Source organism: Pseudophryne corroboree, chromosome 5 (assembly GCF_028390025.1).
Source record: "Pseudophryne corroboree isolate aPseCor3 chromosome 5, aPseCor3.hap2, whole genome shotgun sequence".
In the NCBI taxonomy this organism is placed as follows: domain Eukaryota; kingdom Metazoa; phylum Chordata; class Amphibia; order Anura; family Myobatrachidae; genus Pseudophryne; species Pseudophryne corroboree.
This window is the reverse complement of record NC_086448.1, coordinates 112,887,160-112,903,649: the sequence shown is the minus strand read 5'-3', so window position 1 is coordinate 112,903,649 and position 16,490 is coordinate 112,887,160. Positions and strand designations below refer to the sequence as shown.

The following is a 16,490-nucleotide window of genomic DNA, read 5'->3' as shown; positions in this document are numbered from 1 at the left end:
CTGCAGGGAATGACCTGTGATTGTGTAGCCAAGATCCTTGATGAAGGGGCAGATTGGAAACTGAAAGTGGCCCTGGAAAAAATCTGAAAGTAGCCTTATGTAGGCGGGACCTAATGAAATGTATAATGTGTTAGAAAAACATTAGCCCTAGTCATAATACTATACAGAGAACATCTATATGGATGCTTCACAATACCAAAGATATCCACGTGACCACCATACAGAACAGACAGCATCCCAGTATCCTCAATACACTACAATGAGCATCTCAGTGACCTCCATACGGTACAGACATCATTACATTGACTGCCATACAGCATAGGTAGCATCCCGGTGACCGCTATACAGCACAAACAGCATCTTAGTGACTGTCATACACAACAGACAGTACAGTATCTGCCATATTTTGTTAACCTACTACTCAGGGCCAGTTCTAGCCCTTATGGCGCCCGGGCAAAAATAGGGGCGTGGCTTCATACAGGGCGGGGTCAGTTATGCCCCCTGTAGAGTTGTGCCCCCATTTGTGCCCCCTGTAGAGTTGTGCCCCCATTTGTGTACCCTGTAGAGTTGTGCCCCCAGTTGAGTAGCGCCGCTTACAAAAAAATATACAAAAAATAAATTAATTAATACTTACTATCCCTGTTCCTGATTCCCGACCGCTGCTGACCTCTGCTGGTGCCGCTCCTCGGATCTATGGGAGAGACGTCATGACGTCTCTCCCATAGCACAGCATAGATACTAGAGGTCAATTATGACCCCTAGTGTCTATGTGCCAGTCCCACAATGCTGTGCGGTGCGCGATGACATCATCGCGCACCGCACAGCAAAGGTCCTCTCCACGAAGGGAAACTAGACGGGTAGCATCTAGTATCCTTCACATCCCCGCACAGCACTGCAACGGGGGGTACTGACCAACAGTAGCGGATCTTGCCATGGTGGCGGCGCCCTCCGGATGGCGGTGGCGCCCTCTGGAAGGCGGAGCCCCGGGCAAAAATCCTGTGTGCCTGTAGCAAGATCCGCTACTGCTACTACTACATGCTAGAAGTCTTTTCTGGGCACAAAGAACATAAAGAAAAAACACTACTTTATAAGTCTCTACTGTGCTAAGAGAACTATAAGAGAATGAGGAGAAAGCCAAACAACTGGAACCTTCTCCTGGTAATCTTTGCAAACTAATGCCATCTACAGGTGGTGTAAGTTGCGGGTGCCAAACTCCGGAATGCTTTGCCATGTGGAACTTGGTAAATGGGGGCTGCGGTGGTGTCAGAAATAAAACTGTTGTAGTCTCTTCATAGTGCATTCAGGAGTTCCTTAATATTTGTTGGTATCCCATAAATATGATTTGATAAATAGGCGGCGGCCCCTTTATATGAAAACCTTCACACAGTGCAGTACCTGTCATTTCGCTATTTATCCAATCCCTAAGAGTCTGAAGAAGAGGAACATGAGCTCGCATCTACCCACTCCAGAGGTTTTGAATGCATGAATCACCAAGTCTTTAAAATACAGAAGTTAGATCTCCCAGGAGCTACAAGTTTGCGCTGCCCAATGACAGACAAGCATCCTGCAAGTTAGTAACTCACTTCAAAGCCAGGTCCTCTGATTTATTTGTCCACAGTAAGTCTGGCAGTCTTGCACTGCACAACACCTCCTTAGAAACAGCCTCAGCCATGCCGTCTCTCCGCTACCTAAAATAAAGGCCCAAAATAAAATCACCAGTAAGAAAATTCCCAGTGAACCCTATGTCTGATCCACTCAGTTTCATAGTACACAACAGTTCCACTGAGGTCACTATACTTGATCAGTAAATTATTGGTTATCCAGAAGGACCAGTCAGAGACATCTGTACCACATCTTTTATCCTTTGATATCTTTGCCAATAATTTGCATAAAAGAGTGATTTTATCCACTTTATTATGTAGCTTTCATGCCTCTCCAGCTCTATAGTACACTCTTGATGAAACTAGTACTAGCACAATATCTGTAGTTACCAGCTGATCAGAGCAAGAAAATAACACTGGGCTTGTGGTTATAAACTGGCTGGAGCAATGAATTAGCTATCAACTATCTGGTGTTATTAGTACAATGTCTACATCCTTGAACATATTTTCCTAACATGAGCGACAAATGTTATTCTGTTACATGTATTGAGTGTGTTCTATGCCTTAAATTGTAAGCTTGATTGGGAAGGGCCTTCTAATTTATGTCATTGCATGTAATTTGTTTGAATCATGATCCCCTCAATTTACAGCAATGTGTAATATGTTGAAGCTTTATAAATAAAATATAGACCATTTATTAAAATAAAAACATAATAATAACTGTCATAATGTTTATTTTATAGACAGCAATGCAGCTTGAAATATTGTTGTATAGTTACTTTGCTAGAAAAGGTTAATACTTTTATCAATTTGTTTTTAACAGATGCTTAGGAGGGATGTAATAGCTTCTGATTTTGAAAAAACGGGCGATTTTCTGGAGAGTCTCAAGTTGTCATATGTAATAAAGTCTGCCACTAGATGCAAAGTTGCTAGACATGTTCCATGTCTAGCAACTTTGCATCTAGTGGCAGACTTTATTACATATGACATCTACAGAATGTCAAAATGTCACATCTGAAATGTCAACATGTCAAATATTGACATTCTATAGAATGCCAACATTAGGGTTAGGCTGCGGTAGCCAAGGGTTAGGATTAGGCTGCGGAAGTGGATGGTTAGGGTTAGGCACTAGGGGAGGATTAGGGTAAGGCTTAGGCTGCTGGAGGGGAGAATTATGGTTAAGCACTAGGGGGAGGGGTGGATTCAGTATGATTTACTGGCGGCCGGCAATATACCGACAGCAGCATCCCAGCCACCAGTATGCCGGAAGTGGGGCGAGCGTAAATAGCCCACTTGCGGGCTCACTATGCTAGCCACACTGTGGGCTCGGTGGCTCGCTGCGCTCACCACAGGATCTATTTCAACTCTGTGGGTGTCGTTGACACCCACAGAGTGGGAATAGTGTTGTAGCCCTGGTATTCCGGCTGGCTGCATAGCTGGCAGCCAGGATTCCGGTATCAGTATTCTGACCACCGGGATCCCAACAACCAACAAATTAAACGGATCCTAGATGGGTAGGCTGTGGGAGGGGAGAGTTAGGGTTAGGAGGATAGGATTAGAGTTAGGGGCATTACTAACTGCTGGATAACAGCTGGACATCATCATCATCTGACCACTGGACCCAGAAGACACCACAGGAGGCTCGCTAGCAGGTAAGTGATTGCTGTACTAATGTTTTGTCAACATTCTAATCATGTCAACATTTGAACGGTGTTGTCATGCTGCATTTCCACATTATGACCATATTGACATTATGATAGTCAATATAATGAATGTTGACAAAGTACACCCAACCAATTTGTAATGCTGTCTCAATGTTTCACATACCTCAGGACACTTAGCCATAACTGCCAATTGTATGACTGTCTCCTCACTGTCTTCTCTTCCCCTTACTGGATCTGCAACACACTTTATTTAAGAACTATACTTTAACACACTCTTTTTCTTCCAGACATTATTTCAAAATAAGATTTCAAACTTCCTTAATTTTTTCTCTTGCCCATGTGACATATTTCAATAAGACCAGTTTGTTGCTGCATCATCCAAAAACTTGTTTTAAAGTGCACATTTCTTTTTAATGCAAATCTCTCATTGAGAACTGGGTTTATAGGTTGAAAATCTTCCATAGTCTCATCGTTCTCCAGGCAGACCCAGCACCACACTTTTGTATTGACTACAAATCTTTTTGTATTTGACATTTTCATTTTCTGAAACATCATAATGTAGCTTAGCATATTACATAGAACATATTGCGTTATAGCTTCATCGCCATCTCCCAGAGCCATGGTTTGGATGCAAGTGCAGCTAGGATCTAACAGCAGCCAGAGTTTGCCATCAGAGTCTCAGCTTCAGGTTAAATACTGGGAACACACAATGTGGAATTCTGGAATAATTTTTAAGCATATCTAATACCAGACACAGCAGTGTCAGGTACGTGTATTAAAGGCCTTATGTTCAACTTTTTCCATGGAACTGTGCATCTCCCTCTCAGGCAGGCCAAGTAAGATCTACTTTTAGGTAGGAAATTTTTTCCATTCTGAACATTTTGGACTGTGTCTATATAAGGACCTACCAGTAAGATTTCAAGTGAAAAAGAATGGTTCTTTTAAGACAATGAACTTACTAATTAATATATACTGCTCTGTAACCTATATTTTTGATATTTTTTCTATTTACAATAGCTTGCTTTTATAACATAACATAACATAACATAACATATATATTTAAGAACTATTAATAGATCTGCAGATCAAGAGCTAGATGCATCATCGCTTGGAGAGTGATAAAATGCAGAATGATTATTTATTACCAGTTATTCATATAATGGTAATAAATAATTATAGAATGATAAACTACCAGCCAACCAGCTCCTAACTGACATTTTTCAAATAGGGCCTGCTGTGACATGTCAGTTAGGAGCTGATTGGCTGGTGCTTTTTCTCTCTCCATTTTATTACTCTCCAAGCGATGATGCATCTAGCCCCAAATCTAAATGTTCATATTGTTTTAACTTTATGGCCCAGATTTATCAAGCCTTGGAGAGTGATGAATTGCACGGTGATAAAGTACCAACCAACCAGCTCCTAACTGTCATGTCACAGGCTGTGTTTGAAAAATGACAGGTAGGAGCTGATTGGTTGGTACTCTATCACCGTGATATTTATCACTCTCCAAGGCTTGATAAATCTGGGCCTATTTAGTCTTTAATCAGTCTTATTAGATACACTTTAAAAACAAAACAAAAACATTGTAGCAGATGATATTCTATTTCATCATATGTTTAGTATTGAGGGGGGTAGTTATCAAAGCATGGAGAAGGATAAAATGGAGAGAGAGATAAAGCACTAAACAATCAGCTTCTAATTGTCATTTTACAGGCTGTTTTTGAAAAATGACAGGAGTTGATTGGTTGGTAATTTCTCTCTCTCCACTTTATCTCTCTCCATTTTTTGATAAATACCCCTTTAACATTTTGCAACAATTATACCTCCACCAACTAGTAGATACTTATCTAATGTATGACCATTTAGGAATATCTGATTGCTTTGCTCCAAAGTCCCATTTCTTCTTCCTTATCAAAGAGATTGGGATAACCTGATACAAAAATAAACAATCAATACATGCTAACTCTGTGGTCGTGATACAGACTTGGTAGCAAATTGGGCATAAATTCCTAAAAAAAAAAAAAAAAACTTTTATGGCAACTCATCAACAGAGGGAGTCTATTTGCTCCTGGTCTGTGGCATGCGCAAAAAAAAAAATTGCCTGACAGGCAATATATATATGTTTCTGTCGGTCTGCATTAGTTGCATTTGTATGAACACCCCCTTACTGTACTTTAGATATAAATATTTGGAAAGTCACATTTAATTTAAAACAAAGAATAAAAATTTACATAAGATGACTATTAAAAAAAAGGCTTATTCTAGTGCATAGACAAAACAAATAGCAAAAATTAAACTAGGCATAGGGATGAACTCATCAGTAAGGGTTAAAAATCGCTTTTCATTCAAGTGGCAGTGAGGAGCCTAAATTTTTTTATAAGGTACATATTTTTATTTTTTAAATTTGACACCATCGCTTTCTCAAAACAAAAATTACTTTATTTCAGTGTCACAATTTAATTAGCCTGCCAAGCAAGGTTTCGGAAATCTCCTAATCTTTTTGCATATTATTGAGAAGCCCTTTGAGCCATGATGTTCAGGAGACAATCACATGTGGAAAAAATAAGTGGAATTACATTAGTTAAATGTATTCCATATACAAAACCCACTATGCAAATAGAATGTTCAAGGTAATTAAGCCAAAGCTCATTCTTTTACGTAGCTCAAGGGAAGAAGAAAACAAAATAGGAAAAAAATACATTGTAGTTACTTGCTAAATTAACTAGAGACAATGGAGGACTGGCAGTGATTTAGCCTATAGGTTAATTATGTGCATGTATGCCATATAAAATGTGAATATTACTAAAATCATGTTTAATAAATTAAGCACACTTGGATTATGTAGAAGTAATACATATTGAGAATATGTTTAATTAATGCAGTATCAATACTGAGTTCTGCAACAGACAATTGTCAGCCAATTTCGTCCAATCCATGCATTCGTAACTTCCCCAGAATGCAACAGAATACAAATGCTATTGCCCTGCTAGAGTAATCAGATTAATTATTGGACATCAATGTTGTTTTTGGGCTGTCCAATCTATGATAACAGAAAAATTGTTCTGTATGAGCTGTGATAGTGCAATAAGGTTCCGGTATGAATGGTCGACAATGTTAAGGTCGACAGTCATTAGGTTGACCACTATTGGTTGACATTGACATGGTCAACATACACATGTTCGACACATGAAAAGGTCGCCATGGATTTTTTAACTGTTTTTGGTGTAATTTTTTCTTAACATGACCAGAAACCCCAATTAGTGTACCGCGCCCCCTTGTATGGCGAGCATGCGGGCAAGGTGCCTCGCTCCACTACTGCTGCGCTCGACACAGGTTACTATTCCCAATCGATGGTAAAGTATGAAAAATGTTAAAATCTATTAAAAAAAAACAAAAAACCATGTCGATCTTTTAATGTGTCGACCATTTTCACATGTCGACCATATGTCCACGTCGACCATGTCAATGTCGACCAATAGTGGTCGACCTAATGACTGTTGACCTTAACATTGTCGACCATCCAAACGGATACCGCGCAATAAGTATGGACACCATTAAAAAATACACAATGTGGAGGCACTAGTATTTCACTATCTGTAGAAGGTGAAGGAATTTGAGAGACAAAGATTGGAAACCGCACTGGTCTTATGGTGTATATGTATAATGATAGTTATCTGTAAATACTGATAATAAAATTTAGGGTTCAAATCCTTATTTCGGGGAGCAGATACGTACGGTAACACATTCCTTTTTGTATCAAAAGACTACCCATCAGTGGTGCTCCCCCGAGTCAGTTAAACATGGTGTGAACTTTGAAAAGAAAAAAGAAGACTCTTTTTGGGAAGCACTCATATACAGATAATATTGTACGACTCAATGTCAAAAAATAGCTAGCTAAAATACAAAATTTTTATTAATTCTCATTAAAAATGATTATTGGGGAGTTCAAAATGGCGCCAGTATATGTTTAAATAGTGACTTTGCGAAAATATGGGGAATGATGTACAGGATACAAGGTACCAATACCTAATTCTGGCCGAGATGGGTATATCCAGCTGTGGATCAGTCTGTGATTATAGGTTGCTCATTTGTTGGAAAAATGACCGTCATTTGTAAACTGCTATATATCCCAATTGGGAATTTTAATCCTAGCAGATGATTGAATCATAGGTCATAACCGAGACATAAGATAGTGCTCTATTAATAGTGACAGGTGGGCGGCAAATATTTGCAGTACCAGGGTGTTCCTTAGTAGTCTCCTATCCAAGTACTTAACCCGGCCCTCCACTGCTTGGCTTCCAAGATCAGATGAGATTGGGCATCTCCAGCGGGGTATGACCGCAGACCTTATGCTCACCCTTGTCACGCTGTGTCCAAAATTGGGCACAGATAAGAGCCAATTATTAATGTCGTATGAGCCACAAGTTTGAGAGAAACACAGCTGGTTTGATGTGAAAAGAAGGGGGGGATTTCTTATCACAGATGATAAGGTATACTCAAGGTTTAAATACCCATCTAAATAGTCAGGGCTTAAGTCGTCGCAGTATACATAGGGAAAAGACCTCTATGTTGCATAATTATCACATGCATATAAATCTGACATTGAATAAATGATATTATTATAATCATGCAAAAGAAGGGAACCTCCAAATTTGGTCTCCAAAGCCACAGATTGCATGCGTAGTTACACTATAAATTCTGAAAATCACCTGAGCAATGAAAAATACAATTCTCAAAAACCAACAGCGAGTTAATATCAACTGAGTTGACACAGTATGTATTCATATGCAGTGTAAAGGAAAAGAAAGAAGGCGTTTTGTTTTTGTTTTTAAATGGGGTCCAAGGTTTAACAGATGTATCCACATCTGCTTTTTTGATAAGGATATGGACCCCAATGCAGTTTGGTACTTATTCCTTTACTGTTGATAATTAGTGTCACTCAATTTTGTATAGCAGTCTGTGTAACATATAGGTAGGATTTTGATAAATACCTGTCCATGCGCTGATGCATAAATAATAAATATCCAAACCTGATATACAATTTTTTGGTTTAGATCCTACTTGTATGGAGAGGGAGATCCTGATGTCTGGAAGGTGCCGGCCGCGTCCGCCCGCGTCTGCCCACGTTGGGCTTGTTGCCGGGCTCCGGCCGCACTGTGCTTCCTGTTGTTCTGGTTCCCTAGGCAACGGACTTAGCCGAGAGCGGCTCGTTGCGGTCACGTGTGCGCACCACGTGACCGTGAGGATGTAGTCTCCTGACGTACGTTTCGCATGAAGCTTGGTCACAGGGCGTCAGTAGGTTCTAGCCTATTGGTTGGTCCTTATATTGGTGATACTGTGTGCTGATTGGCTCTAAGCAATAGATTGATAGGTAATTTGGCCTATCATAGTCAGTATCGTATTTGCAGGTTCCCATAGGATGGTGTGTCCTGATTGACAGTTAGAGGGACCATTGAGCAATAAGATGAGCGATCATATGGTTATTTTAATTAAAAAAAGAGCTGATAAAATTAATTCTTTTGGTTGATGTTTGCAGAGGATAAGGATATAGTGATAATATCATTTGTGGAACAGTTAATTACAGTATAAAACTTTGAAAAAGTGGAAGACACAGATTGTTAAAAGCATGCACAGCACTTAATGTGCCTGTGCCAGTATTAGAGTAATTATATACATAATAAGAAGGAATTATATACATAATAAGAGGGAAATACAGTTACAATTTTTATAAAAGGTTATTTTCTTATATATATAAATATATGAATTTAAAAATGGGGTATAGATATAGTAAATTGGTGAATAAGTGATCGTGACTGCTGAGACCTAAAAGTGTCAGATTATTTGTTATGATAATGATATGCAATTGTGTTTAAAAAAACATATTTGTGAAAGTTAAAATTATAAGAATGCTTATAAGTGGGGGGGGGCGGGAGGGGGGGGGGCGTGAGGGGGAAAAAAAGGGGGGGGAGAGGAAAGGGAGGAAGGGATTATTTTTAGGGGGAGGGGGGGGGGTTGTTGGGGGGGGGGGGTGGTTGGTTTTTTGGAAGGGGGAGGGGGCGGAAAATTTGTTATTGTGGGGACAAGTGATTGTAAGAGAATTAATTAATTGAAAAATATAATAGATATTATTAAAATTTAATTTTTATAAAATTCATTAATAAAATCATTGGTGGTTGTGGGCTATATTGTGAATTAATTATAGTATATGTACAAAATGTGCATTTAGTAGTTACATTTTTATAGGGAAAGGGGGGTAAAAAGAAAGAGAAAGAAGAAGAAGAAGAAGAAGAAAAAGAAAGACAAGAGGAAGGAGAAAGGAGAAGAAAAAAAAAAGAGGAAAAAAAGGGGGATGTTCGAGCACTGGGATTGCCGTATTTAGTTTAAGAAAACTCCATAATTGATGTTTTCATTCATACCAAAAGGGTGAATGGTGCCTAACTTGAAAATCCACTCACATTCTTTCTTCAAAAGGATGTCTGTCAAACTTCCACCACGTATTCCGAGTTTGATTTTTTCAAGTCCGAAGACCTTGAGATCCTCCCATCTGTTATCATGGTGTTGGTAAAAGTGGCGTGCTACTGTAGTGAGTGGTTTCATCTTTCTTTTATCAGAGGTGGCATTACGTATAGTCCCAATGTGTTCTAAGACACGTTGTTTCAGTGGGCGAGTGGTCATACCCACATATTTCTTGTCACAACTGCATTTGATGCAATAAATGACACCTTCAGTCAGACAATTTATATAGTCATTAATTTTGAATTCTGTCCCATATTTGTCTTTTACTTCCTTCACTACTTCAATATGTCTGCAAGCTTTGCATTTACCACAGGGATATGTTCCTGTTGTGGTGATTTTCTTTGTAGGTATTCTTTGAAAATGACTTTGAACCAGATGGTCTTTTAAATTTCTGGACCTTCGCCAGCTCATAGAGACACGTGTACCGAGTTTTTCTGATAAGTCGGGGTCAGTATGCAATACATGCCAATGTTTTTGTATTGCTTCACTGACTTCCTTCCATTCATGGCAGTAGTTACCCACGAATCTGATAGTATTTGCGTTTTGTGTAGTTTCTCTCTTCTTGAAGATAATGTCATCCCTGGAGACAATCTCTGCATTCCGAGAAGCTTTTTTTATGGAAGTATTACTGTACCCTCTTTCACGTAGTCGTTGGGCCAGTTCTATGCTCTGTTTTTTGAATTTGTGATCATCTGAGCAGTTCCTGCGTAGACGCAAGAATTCTCCTTTTGGTATATTTTCTATGGTGGGATGAAAGTGTGAACTAGTCTGGTGCAGCAAGGTGTTTGTCGCGGTAGTTTTACGGTACAGACTTGTGGCGATCATTCCCTCTGAGTCCTTGTATAGCATTAAATCCAGAAATGGTAGCTCCGTTTGGCTGATGTTATGGGTGAGATGAAGATTGAGATTATTGTCATTTAGGCACTCTATGAACTGATGTAACAGTTGTAGGTCCCCTTCCCATATCAAGAAGATATCATCTATATATCTTGTCCACATAATGATATTAGATGTAAAATCATCATGGGTATCCTTGAAGACGAATTCTTTCTCCCACCATCCTAAGAAGATGTTCGCATAGGTGGGCGCACAGGCCGCCCCCATAGCAGTACCCCGTGTTTGGAGGTAAAACCTGTCATTAAATACAAAGAAATTATAATGCAATACAAAGTGCAACAGTTTGATCAGAAAAGTATGAAATTCCTCCCAGCCTTCATTGTGCAGAAAATATTCGACTGCTGCTATACCTTCTGTGTGACCAATTGAGGTATATAGCGCTTCTACGTCTAATGAGACTAAGTATTGGTTGTCCTCCAATTTCACGTCATGCAGTTTCCTAAGTATATCTGCTGTGTCTTGTATATATGAGGGAAGACCCAGTACAAGATGTCTGAGGTGCAAATCCAGAAAGATGCTAGCCTTTTCAGTTAATCCTCCTATACCTGATACTATTGGTCGTCCAGGTGGATTTAGAATATTTTTGTGCACTTTTGGCAGCATGTAATATGTAGGAATTTTTGGATTCTGAATATGCAAGTATTCATATTCTTGTTTTGTAATTACTCCTTGTTCTCGGGCCTGAGTGATAATTTTAGAGTAGACCGACATGTAGTTATCCAGGGGGTTAAGAAGTATCCTTTTGTAACAGTCAGTGGATTCTAATTGGCGCAATGCTTCTTTAATATAGTCTGTTTTTGGCCAGATCACAATATTACCTCCTTTGTCCGAGGGCTTGATTAGGACATCCTGCCATGTTTGTATCTCCCTCATGGCCTTTCTTTCTTGATACGTCATATTTGAGTGGCGATGTTTTTTATTGGTGTGAATGATATCAAATTCTTTTGCAACTAGTTTTTGAAATATCTGAACTTCTGGACATATTTGTTCTGGTGGGTAGTATGTAGATTTCTTCTTGATAGCTGGTCTGATGGGTGGTCTGTGGTCCGTGCGATTTGACCCATATTGGTCTTGCTGTAATTCATGTAATGCAGCCAGTGCTTCTTCCTCCATTGCTTGAAGATCTGGGATTGCGGTTTCTTCTGTTTCTGGGGTTTCTCCTCTTGTAGTAGTGGGAGTTGTTTTATCACTGTAGAGTTTTGTCAATATTAATTTCCTTCCAAATAGTTTCAGGTCCTTCTCCCATCTGAACCTTTCAAAGTGTCCTGTGGGAGAAAATGTCAGACCTTTACTTAGTATGGATTTTTGTGCATCCGTAAGTATATGTTCGGAGAGATTGATGATTTTAAGTTTATTATCATGTTGTGTGTTTTCCACCATAGTCAAGAGACTGGTGGTTGTCATCTCCTCTGTGTGTTTCGGGTCAGAGGGGGTGAGAAATCCCATTGCTGCTGGCCTCTTCTTCCTCTTCCGCCCCCTCCTCGTCTTCCTCCTCTTTGTCTTCCCCGTACCCTCCCTGTTCGGGGGTTCCCTAAAAAAGAAGTGGAAGAGGTAGTAGAGGGGGGGGATTGTATTGGCTGCTACTTGTTTGTCCTCTGGATCCCAGATGTTTGTCGGGTATGTAGTCAGCAGTGTCTTCTGTTCCAGATGTTTCCGCCTCTGAGGATGAATATTCACCTGTATATTGGGTTGTATTTCTTTTCCAGTTAGACCTTTGCCATTTGAAAACTCTTCCCGAGGCAAAGTCCTTTTTGTCTCTGGCGTATTTTGTTCGTTTACGATCTATGATGGATTGTTCATATGCCTGTAATTCTTGTTTGTTATGTTCAAAGCACTTCTGGAATTGTAAGTCCTTTTCCCAAGTTTCTAATTTTTTACCCAGGTCTTCCAAATCACGTTCGCATTCCTCCAGTATCAAGTTGTTATGTTTAGTTAAAATGTTCATAAGATCGCTTGAACACTTTAGGAGAGTATTTTCCCATTCCTTCTTTAAATTTTCACTCGCTAAATCGAATGCCGGAAAGATTCTTGGACGAAGGCCTCTGGGCGATATTTTATTTTTAATATAATTTTCCAGAGTTGTGAGGTCCCAAGTGGTCCTAATTTGTTTACGTAGCAGCCCATTCAGTTTGTGAAAGTCAGATTCCCAACTAATGTGAGGTTCATTATCTGTGATTTCACTCGGAAAGATATCATCTAGATTATCCTTATTTTTGCGTCTTAAACTCAGCTCTTGTTTAAGATTAAAACTCATATTTCATGAGAGAACTCCCGAAGAAAAGAGATAGAGAGAAAAAATAATAATAAGGAACAGAGATTTCCTAAAGAAGGAATATCCGTTGCCTTTATATTACCGTGCAGATGTTTCCGAGAAGACTGGTGACCAGTCACAAGTACAGTTATTTGAGAGACAAAGATTGGAAACCGCACTGGTCTTATGGTGTATATGTATAATGATAGTTATCTGTAAATACTGATAATAAAATTTAGGGTTCAAATCCTTATTTCGGGGAGCAGATACGTACGGTAACACATTCCTTTTTGTATCAAAAGACTACCCATCAGTGGTGCTCCCCCGAGTCAGTTAAACATGGTGTGAACTTTGAAAAGAAAAAAGAAGACTCTTTTTGGGAAGCACTCATATACAGATAATATTGTACGACTCAATGTCAAAAAATAGCTAGCTAAAATACAAAATTTTTATTAATTCTCATTAAAAATGATTATTGGGGAGTTCAAAATGGCGCCAGTATATGTTTAAATAGTGACTTTGCGAAAATATGGGGAATGATGTACAGGATACAAGGTACCAATACCTAATTCTGGCCGAGATGGGTATATCCAGCTGTGGATCAGTCTGTGATTATAGGTTGCTCATTTGTTGGAAAAATGACCGTCATTTGTAAACTGCTATATATCCCAATTGGGAATTTTAATCCTAGCAGATGATTGAATCATAGGTCATAACCGAGACATAAGATAGTGCTCTATTAATAGTGACAGGTGGGCGGCAAATATTTGCAGTACCAGGGTGTTCCTTAGTAGTCTCCTATCCAAGTACTTAACCCGGCCCTCCACTGCTTGGCTTCCAAGATCAGATGAGATTGGGCATCTCCAGCGGGGTATGACCGCAGACCTTATGCTCACCCTTGTCACGCTGTGTCCAAAATTGGGCACAGATAAGAGCCAATTATTAATGTCGTATGAGCCACAAGTTTGAGAGAAACACAGCTGGTTTGATGTGAAAAGAAGGGGGGGATTTCTTATCACAGATGATAAGGTATACTCAAGGTTTAAATACCCATCTAAATAGTCAGGGCTTAAGTCGTCGCAGTATACATAGGGAAAAGACCTCTATGTTGCATAATTATCACATGCATATAAATCTGACATTGAATAAATGATATTATTATAATCATGCAAAAGAAGGGAACCTCCAAATTTGGTCTCCAAAGCCACAGATTGCATGCGTAGTTACACTATAAATTCTGAAAATCACCTGAGCAATGAAAAATACAATTCTCAAAAACCAACAGCGAGTTAATATCAACTGAGTTGACACAGTATGTATTCATATGCAGTGTAAAGGAAAAGAAAGAAGGCGTTTTGTTTTTGTTTTTAAATGGGGTCCAAGGTTTAACAGATGTATCCACATCTGCTTTTTTGATAAGGATATGGACCCCAATGCAGTTTGGTACTTATTCCTTTACTGTTGATAATTAGTGTCACTCAATTTTGTATAGCAGTCTGTGTAACATATAGGTAGGATTTTGATAAATACCTGTCCATGCGCTGATGCATAAATAATAAATATCCAAACCTGATATACAATTTTTTGGTTTAGATCCTACTTGTATGGAGAGGGAGATCCTGATGTCTGGAAGGTGCCGGCCGCGTCCGCCCGCGTCTGCCCACGTTGGGCTTGTTGCCGGGCTCCGGCCGCACTGTGCTTCCTGTTGTTCTGGTTCCCTAGGCGACGGACTTAGCCGAGAGCGGCTCGTTGCGGTCACGTGTGCGCACCACGTGACCGTGAGGATGTAGTCTCCTGACGTACGTTTCGCATGAAGCTTGGTCACAGGGCGTCAGTAGGTTCTAGCCTATTGGTTGGTCCTTATATTGGTGATACTGTGTGCTGATTGGCTCTAAGCAATAGATTGATAGGTAATTTGGCCTATCATAGTCAGTATCGTATTTGCAGGTTCCCATAGGATGGTGTGTCCTGATTGACAGTTAGAGGGACCATTGAGCAATAAGATGAGCGATCATATGGTTATTTTAATTAAAAAAAGAGCTGATAAAATTAATTCTTTTGGTTGATGTTTGCAGAGGATAAGGATATAGTGATAATATCATTTGTGGAACAGTTAATTACAGTATAAAACTTTGAAAAAGTGGAAGACACAGATTGTTAAAAGCATGCACAGCACTTAATGTGCTTGTGCCAGTATTAGAGTAATTATATACATAATAAGAAGGAATTATATTCATAATAAGAGGGAAATACAGTTACAATTTTTATAAAAGGTTATTTTCTTATATATATAAATATATGAATTTAAAAATGGGGTATAGATATAGTAAATTGGTGAATAAGTGATCGTGACTGCTGAGACCTAAAAGTGTCAGATTATTTGTTATGATAATGATATGCAATTGTGTTTAAAAAAACATATTTGTGAAAGTTAAAATTATAAGAATGCTTATAAGTGGGGGGGGGGGGGCGGGAGGGGGGGGGGGCGTGAGGGGGAAAAAAAGGGGGGGGAGAGGAAAGGGAGGAAGGGATTATTTTTAGGGGGAGGGGGGGGGTTGTTGGGGGGTGTGGGTGGTTGGTTTTTTGGAAGGGGGAGGGGGCGGAAAATTTGTTATTGTGGGGACAAGTGATTGTAAGAGAATTAATTAATTGAAAAATATAATAGATATTATTAAAATTTAATTTTTATAAAATTCATTAATAAAATCATTGGTGGTTGTGGGCTATATTGTGAATTAATTATAGTATATGTACAAAATGTGCATTTAGTAGTTACATTTTTATAGGGAAAGGGGGGTAAAAAGAAAGAGAAAGAAGAAGAAGAAGAAGAAGAAAAAGAAAGACAAGAGGAAGGAGAAAGGAGAAAAAAAAAAAAAAAAAAGAGGAAAAAAAGGGGGATGTTCGAGCACTGGGATTGCCGTATTTAGTTTAAGAAAACTCCATAATTGATGTTTTCATTCATACCAAAAGGGTGAATGGTGCCTAACTTGAAAATCCACTCACATTCTTTCTTCAAAAGGATGTCTGTCAAACTTCCACCACGTATTCCGAGTTTGATTTTTTCAAGTCCGAAGACCTTGAGATCCTCCCATCTGTTATCATGGTGTTGGTAAAAGTGGCGTGCTACTGTAGTGAGTGGTTTCATCTTTCTTTTATCAGAGGTGGCATTACGTATAGTCCCAATGTGTTCTAAGACACGTTGTTTCAGTGGGCGAGTGGTCATACCCACATATTTCTTGTCACAACTGCATTTGATGCAATAAATGACACCTTCAGTCAGACAATTTATATAGTCATTAATTTTGAATTCTGTCCCATATTTGTCTTTTACTTCCTTCACTACTTCAATATGTCTGCAAGCTTTGCATTTACCACAGGGATATGTTCCTGTTGTGGTGATTTTCTTTGTAGGTATTCTTTGAAAATGACTTTGAACCAGATGGTCTTTTAAATTTCTGGACCTTCGCCAGCTCATAGAGACACGTGTACCGAGTTTTTCTGATAAGTCGGGGTCAGTATGCAATACATGCCAATGTTTTTGTATTGCTTCACTGACTTCCT

At 39.2% G+C, this 16,490-nt stretch overlaps 2 pseudogenes; both read right to left on the bottom strand.

Moving 5' to 3' along the window:
• Window positions 1–7,490: 7,490 nt before the first annotated feature.
• On the bottom strand, window positions 7,491–7,611 carry LOC134929950 (5S ribosomal RNA; annotated as a pseudogene).
• A 6,082-nt stretch (window positions 7,612–13,693) lies between these two features.
• On the bottom strand, window positions 13,694–13,814 carry LOC134929949 (5S ribosomal RNA; annotated as a pseudogene).
• Between the last annotated feature and the right edge of the window lie 2,676 nt (window positions 13,815–16,490).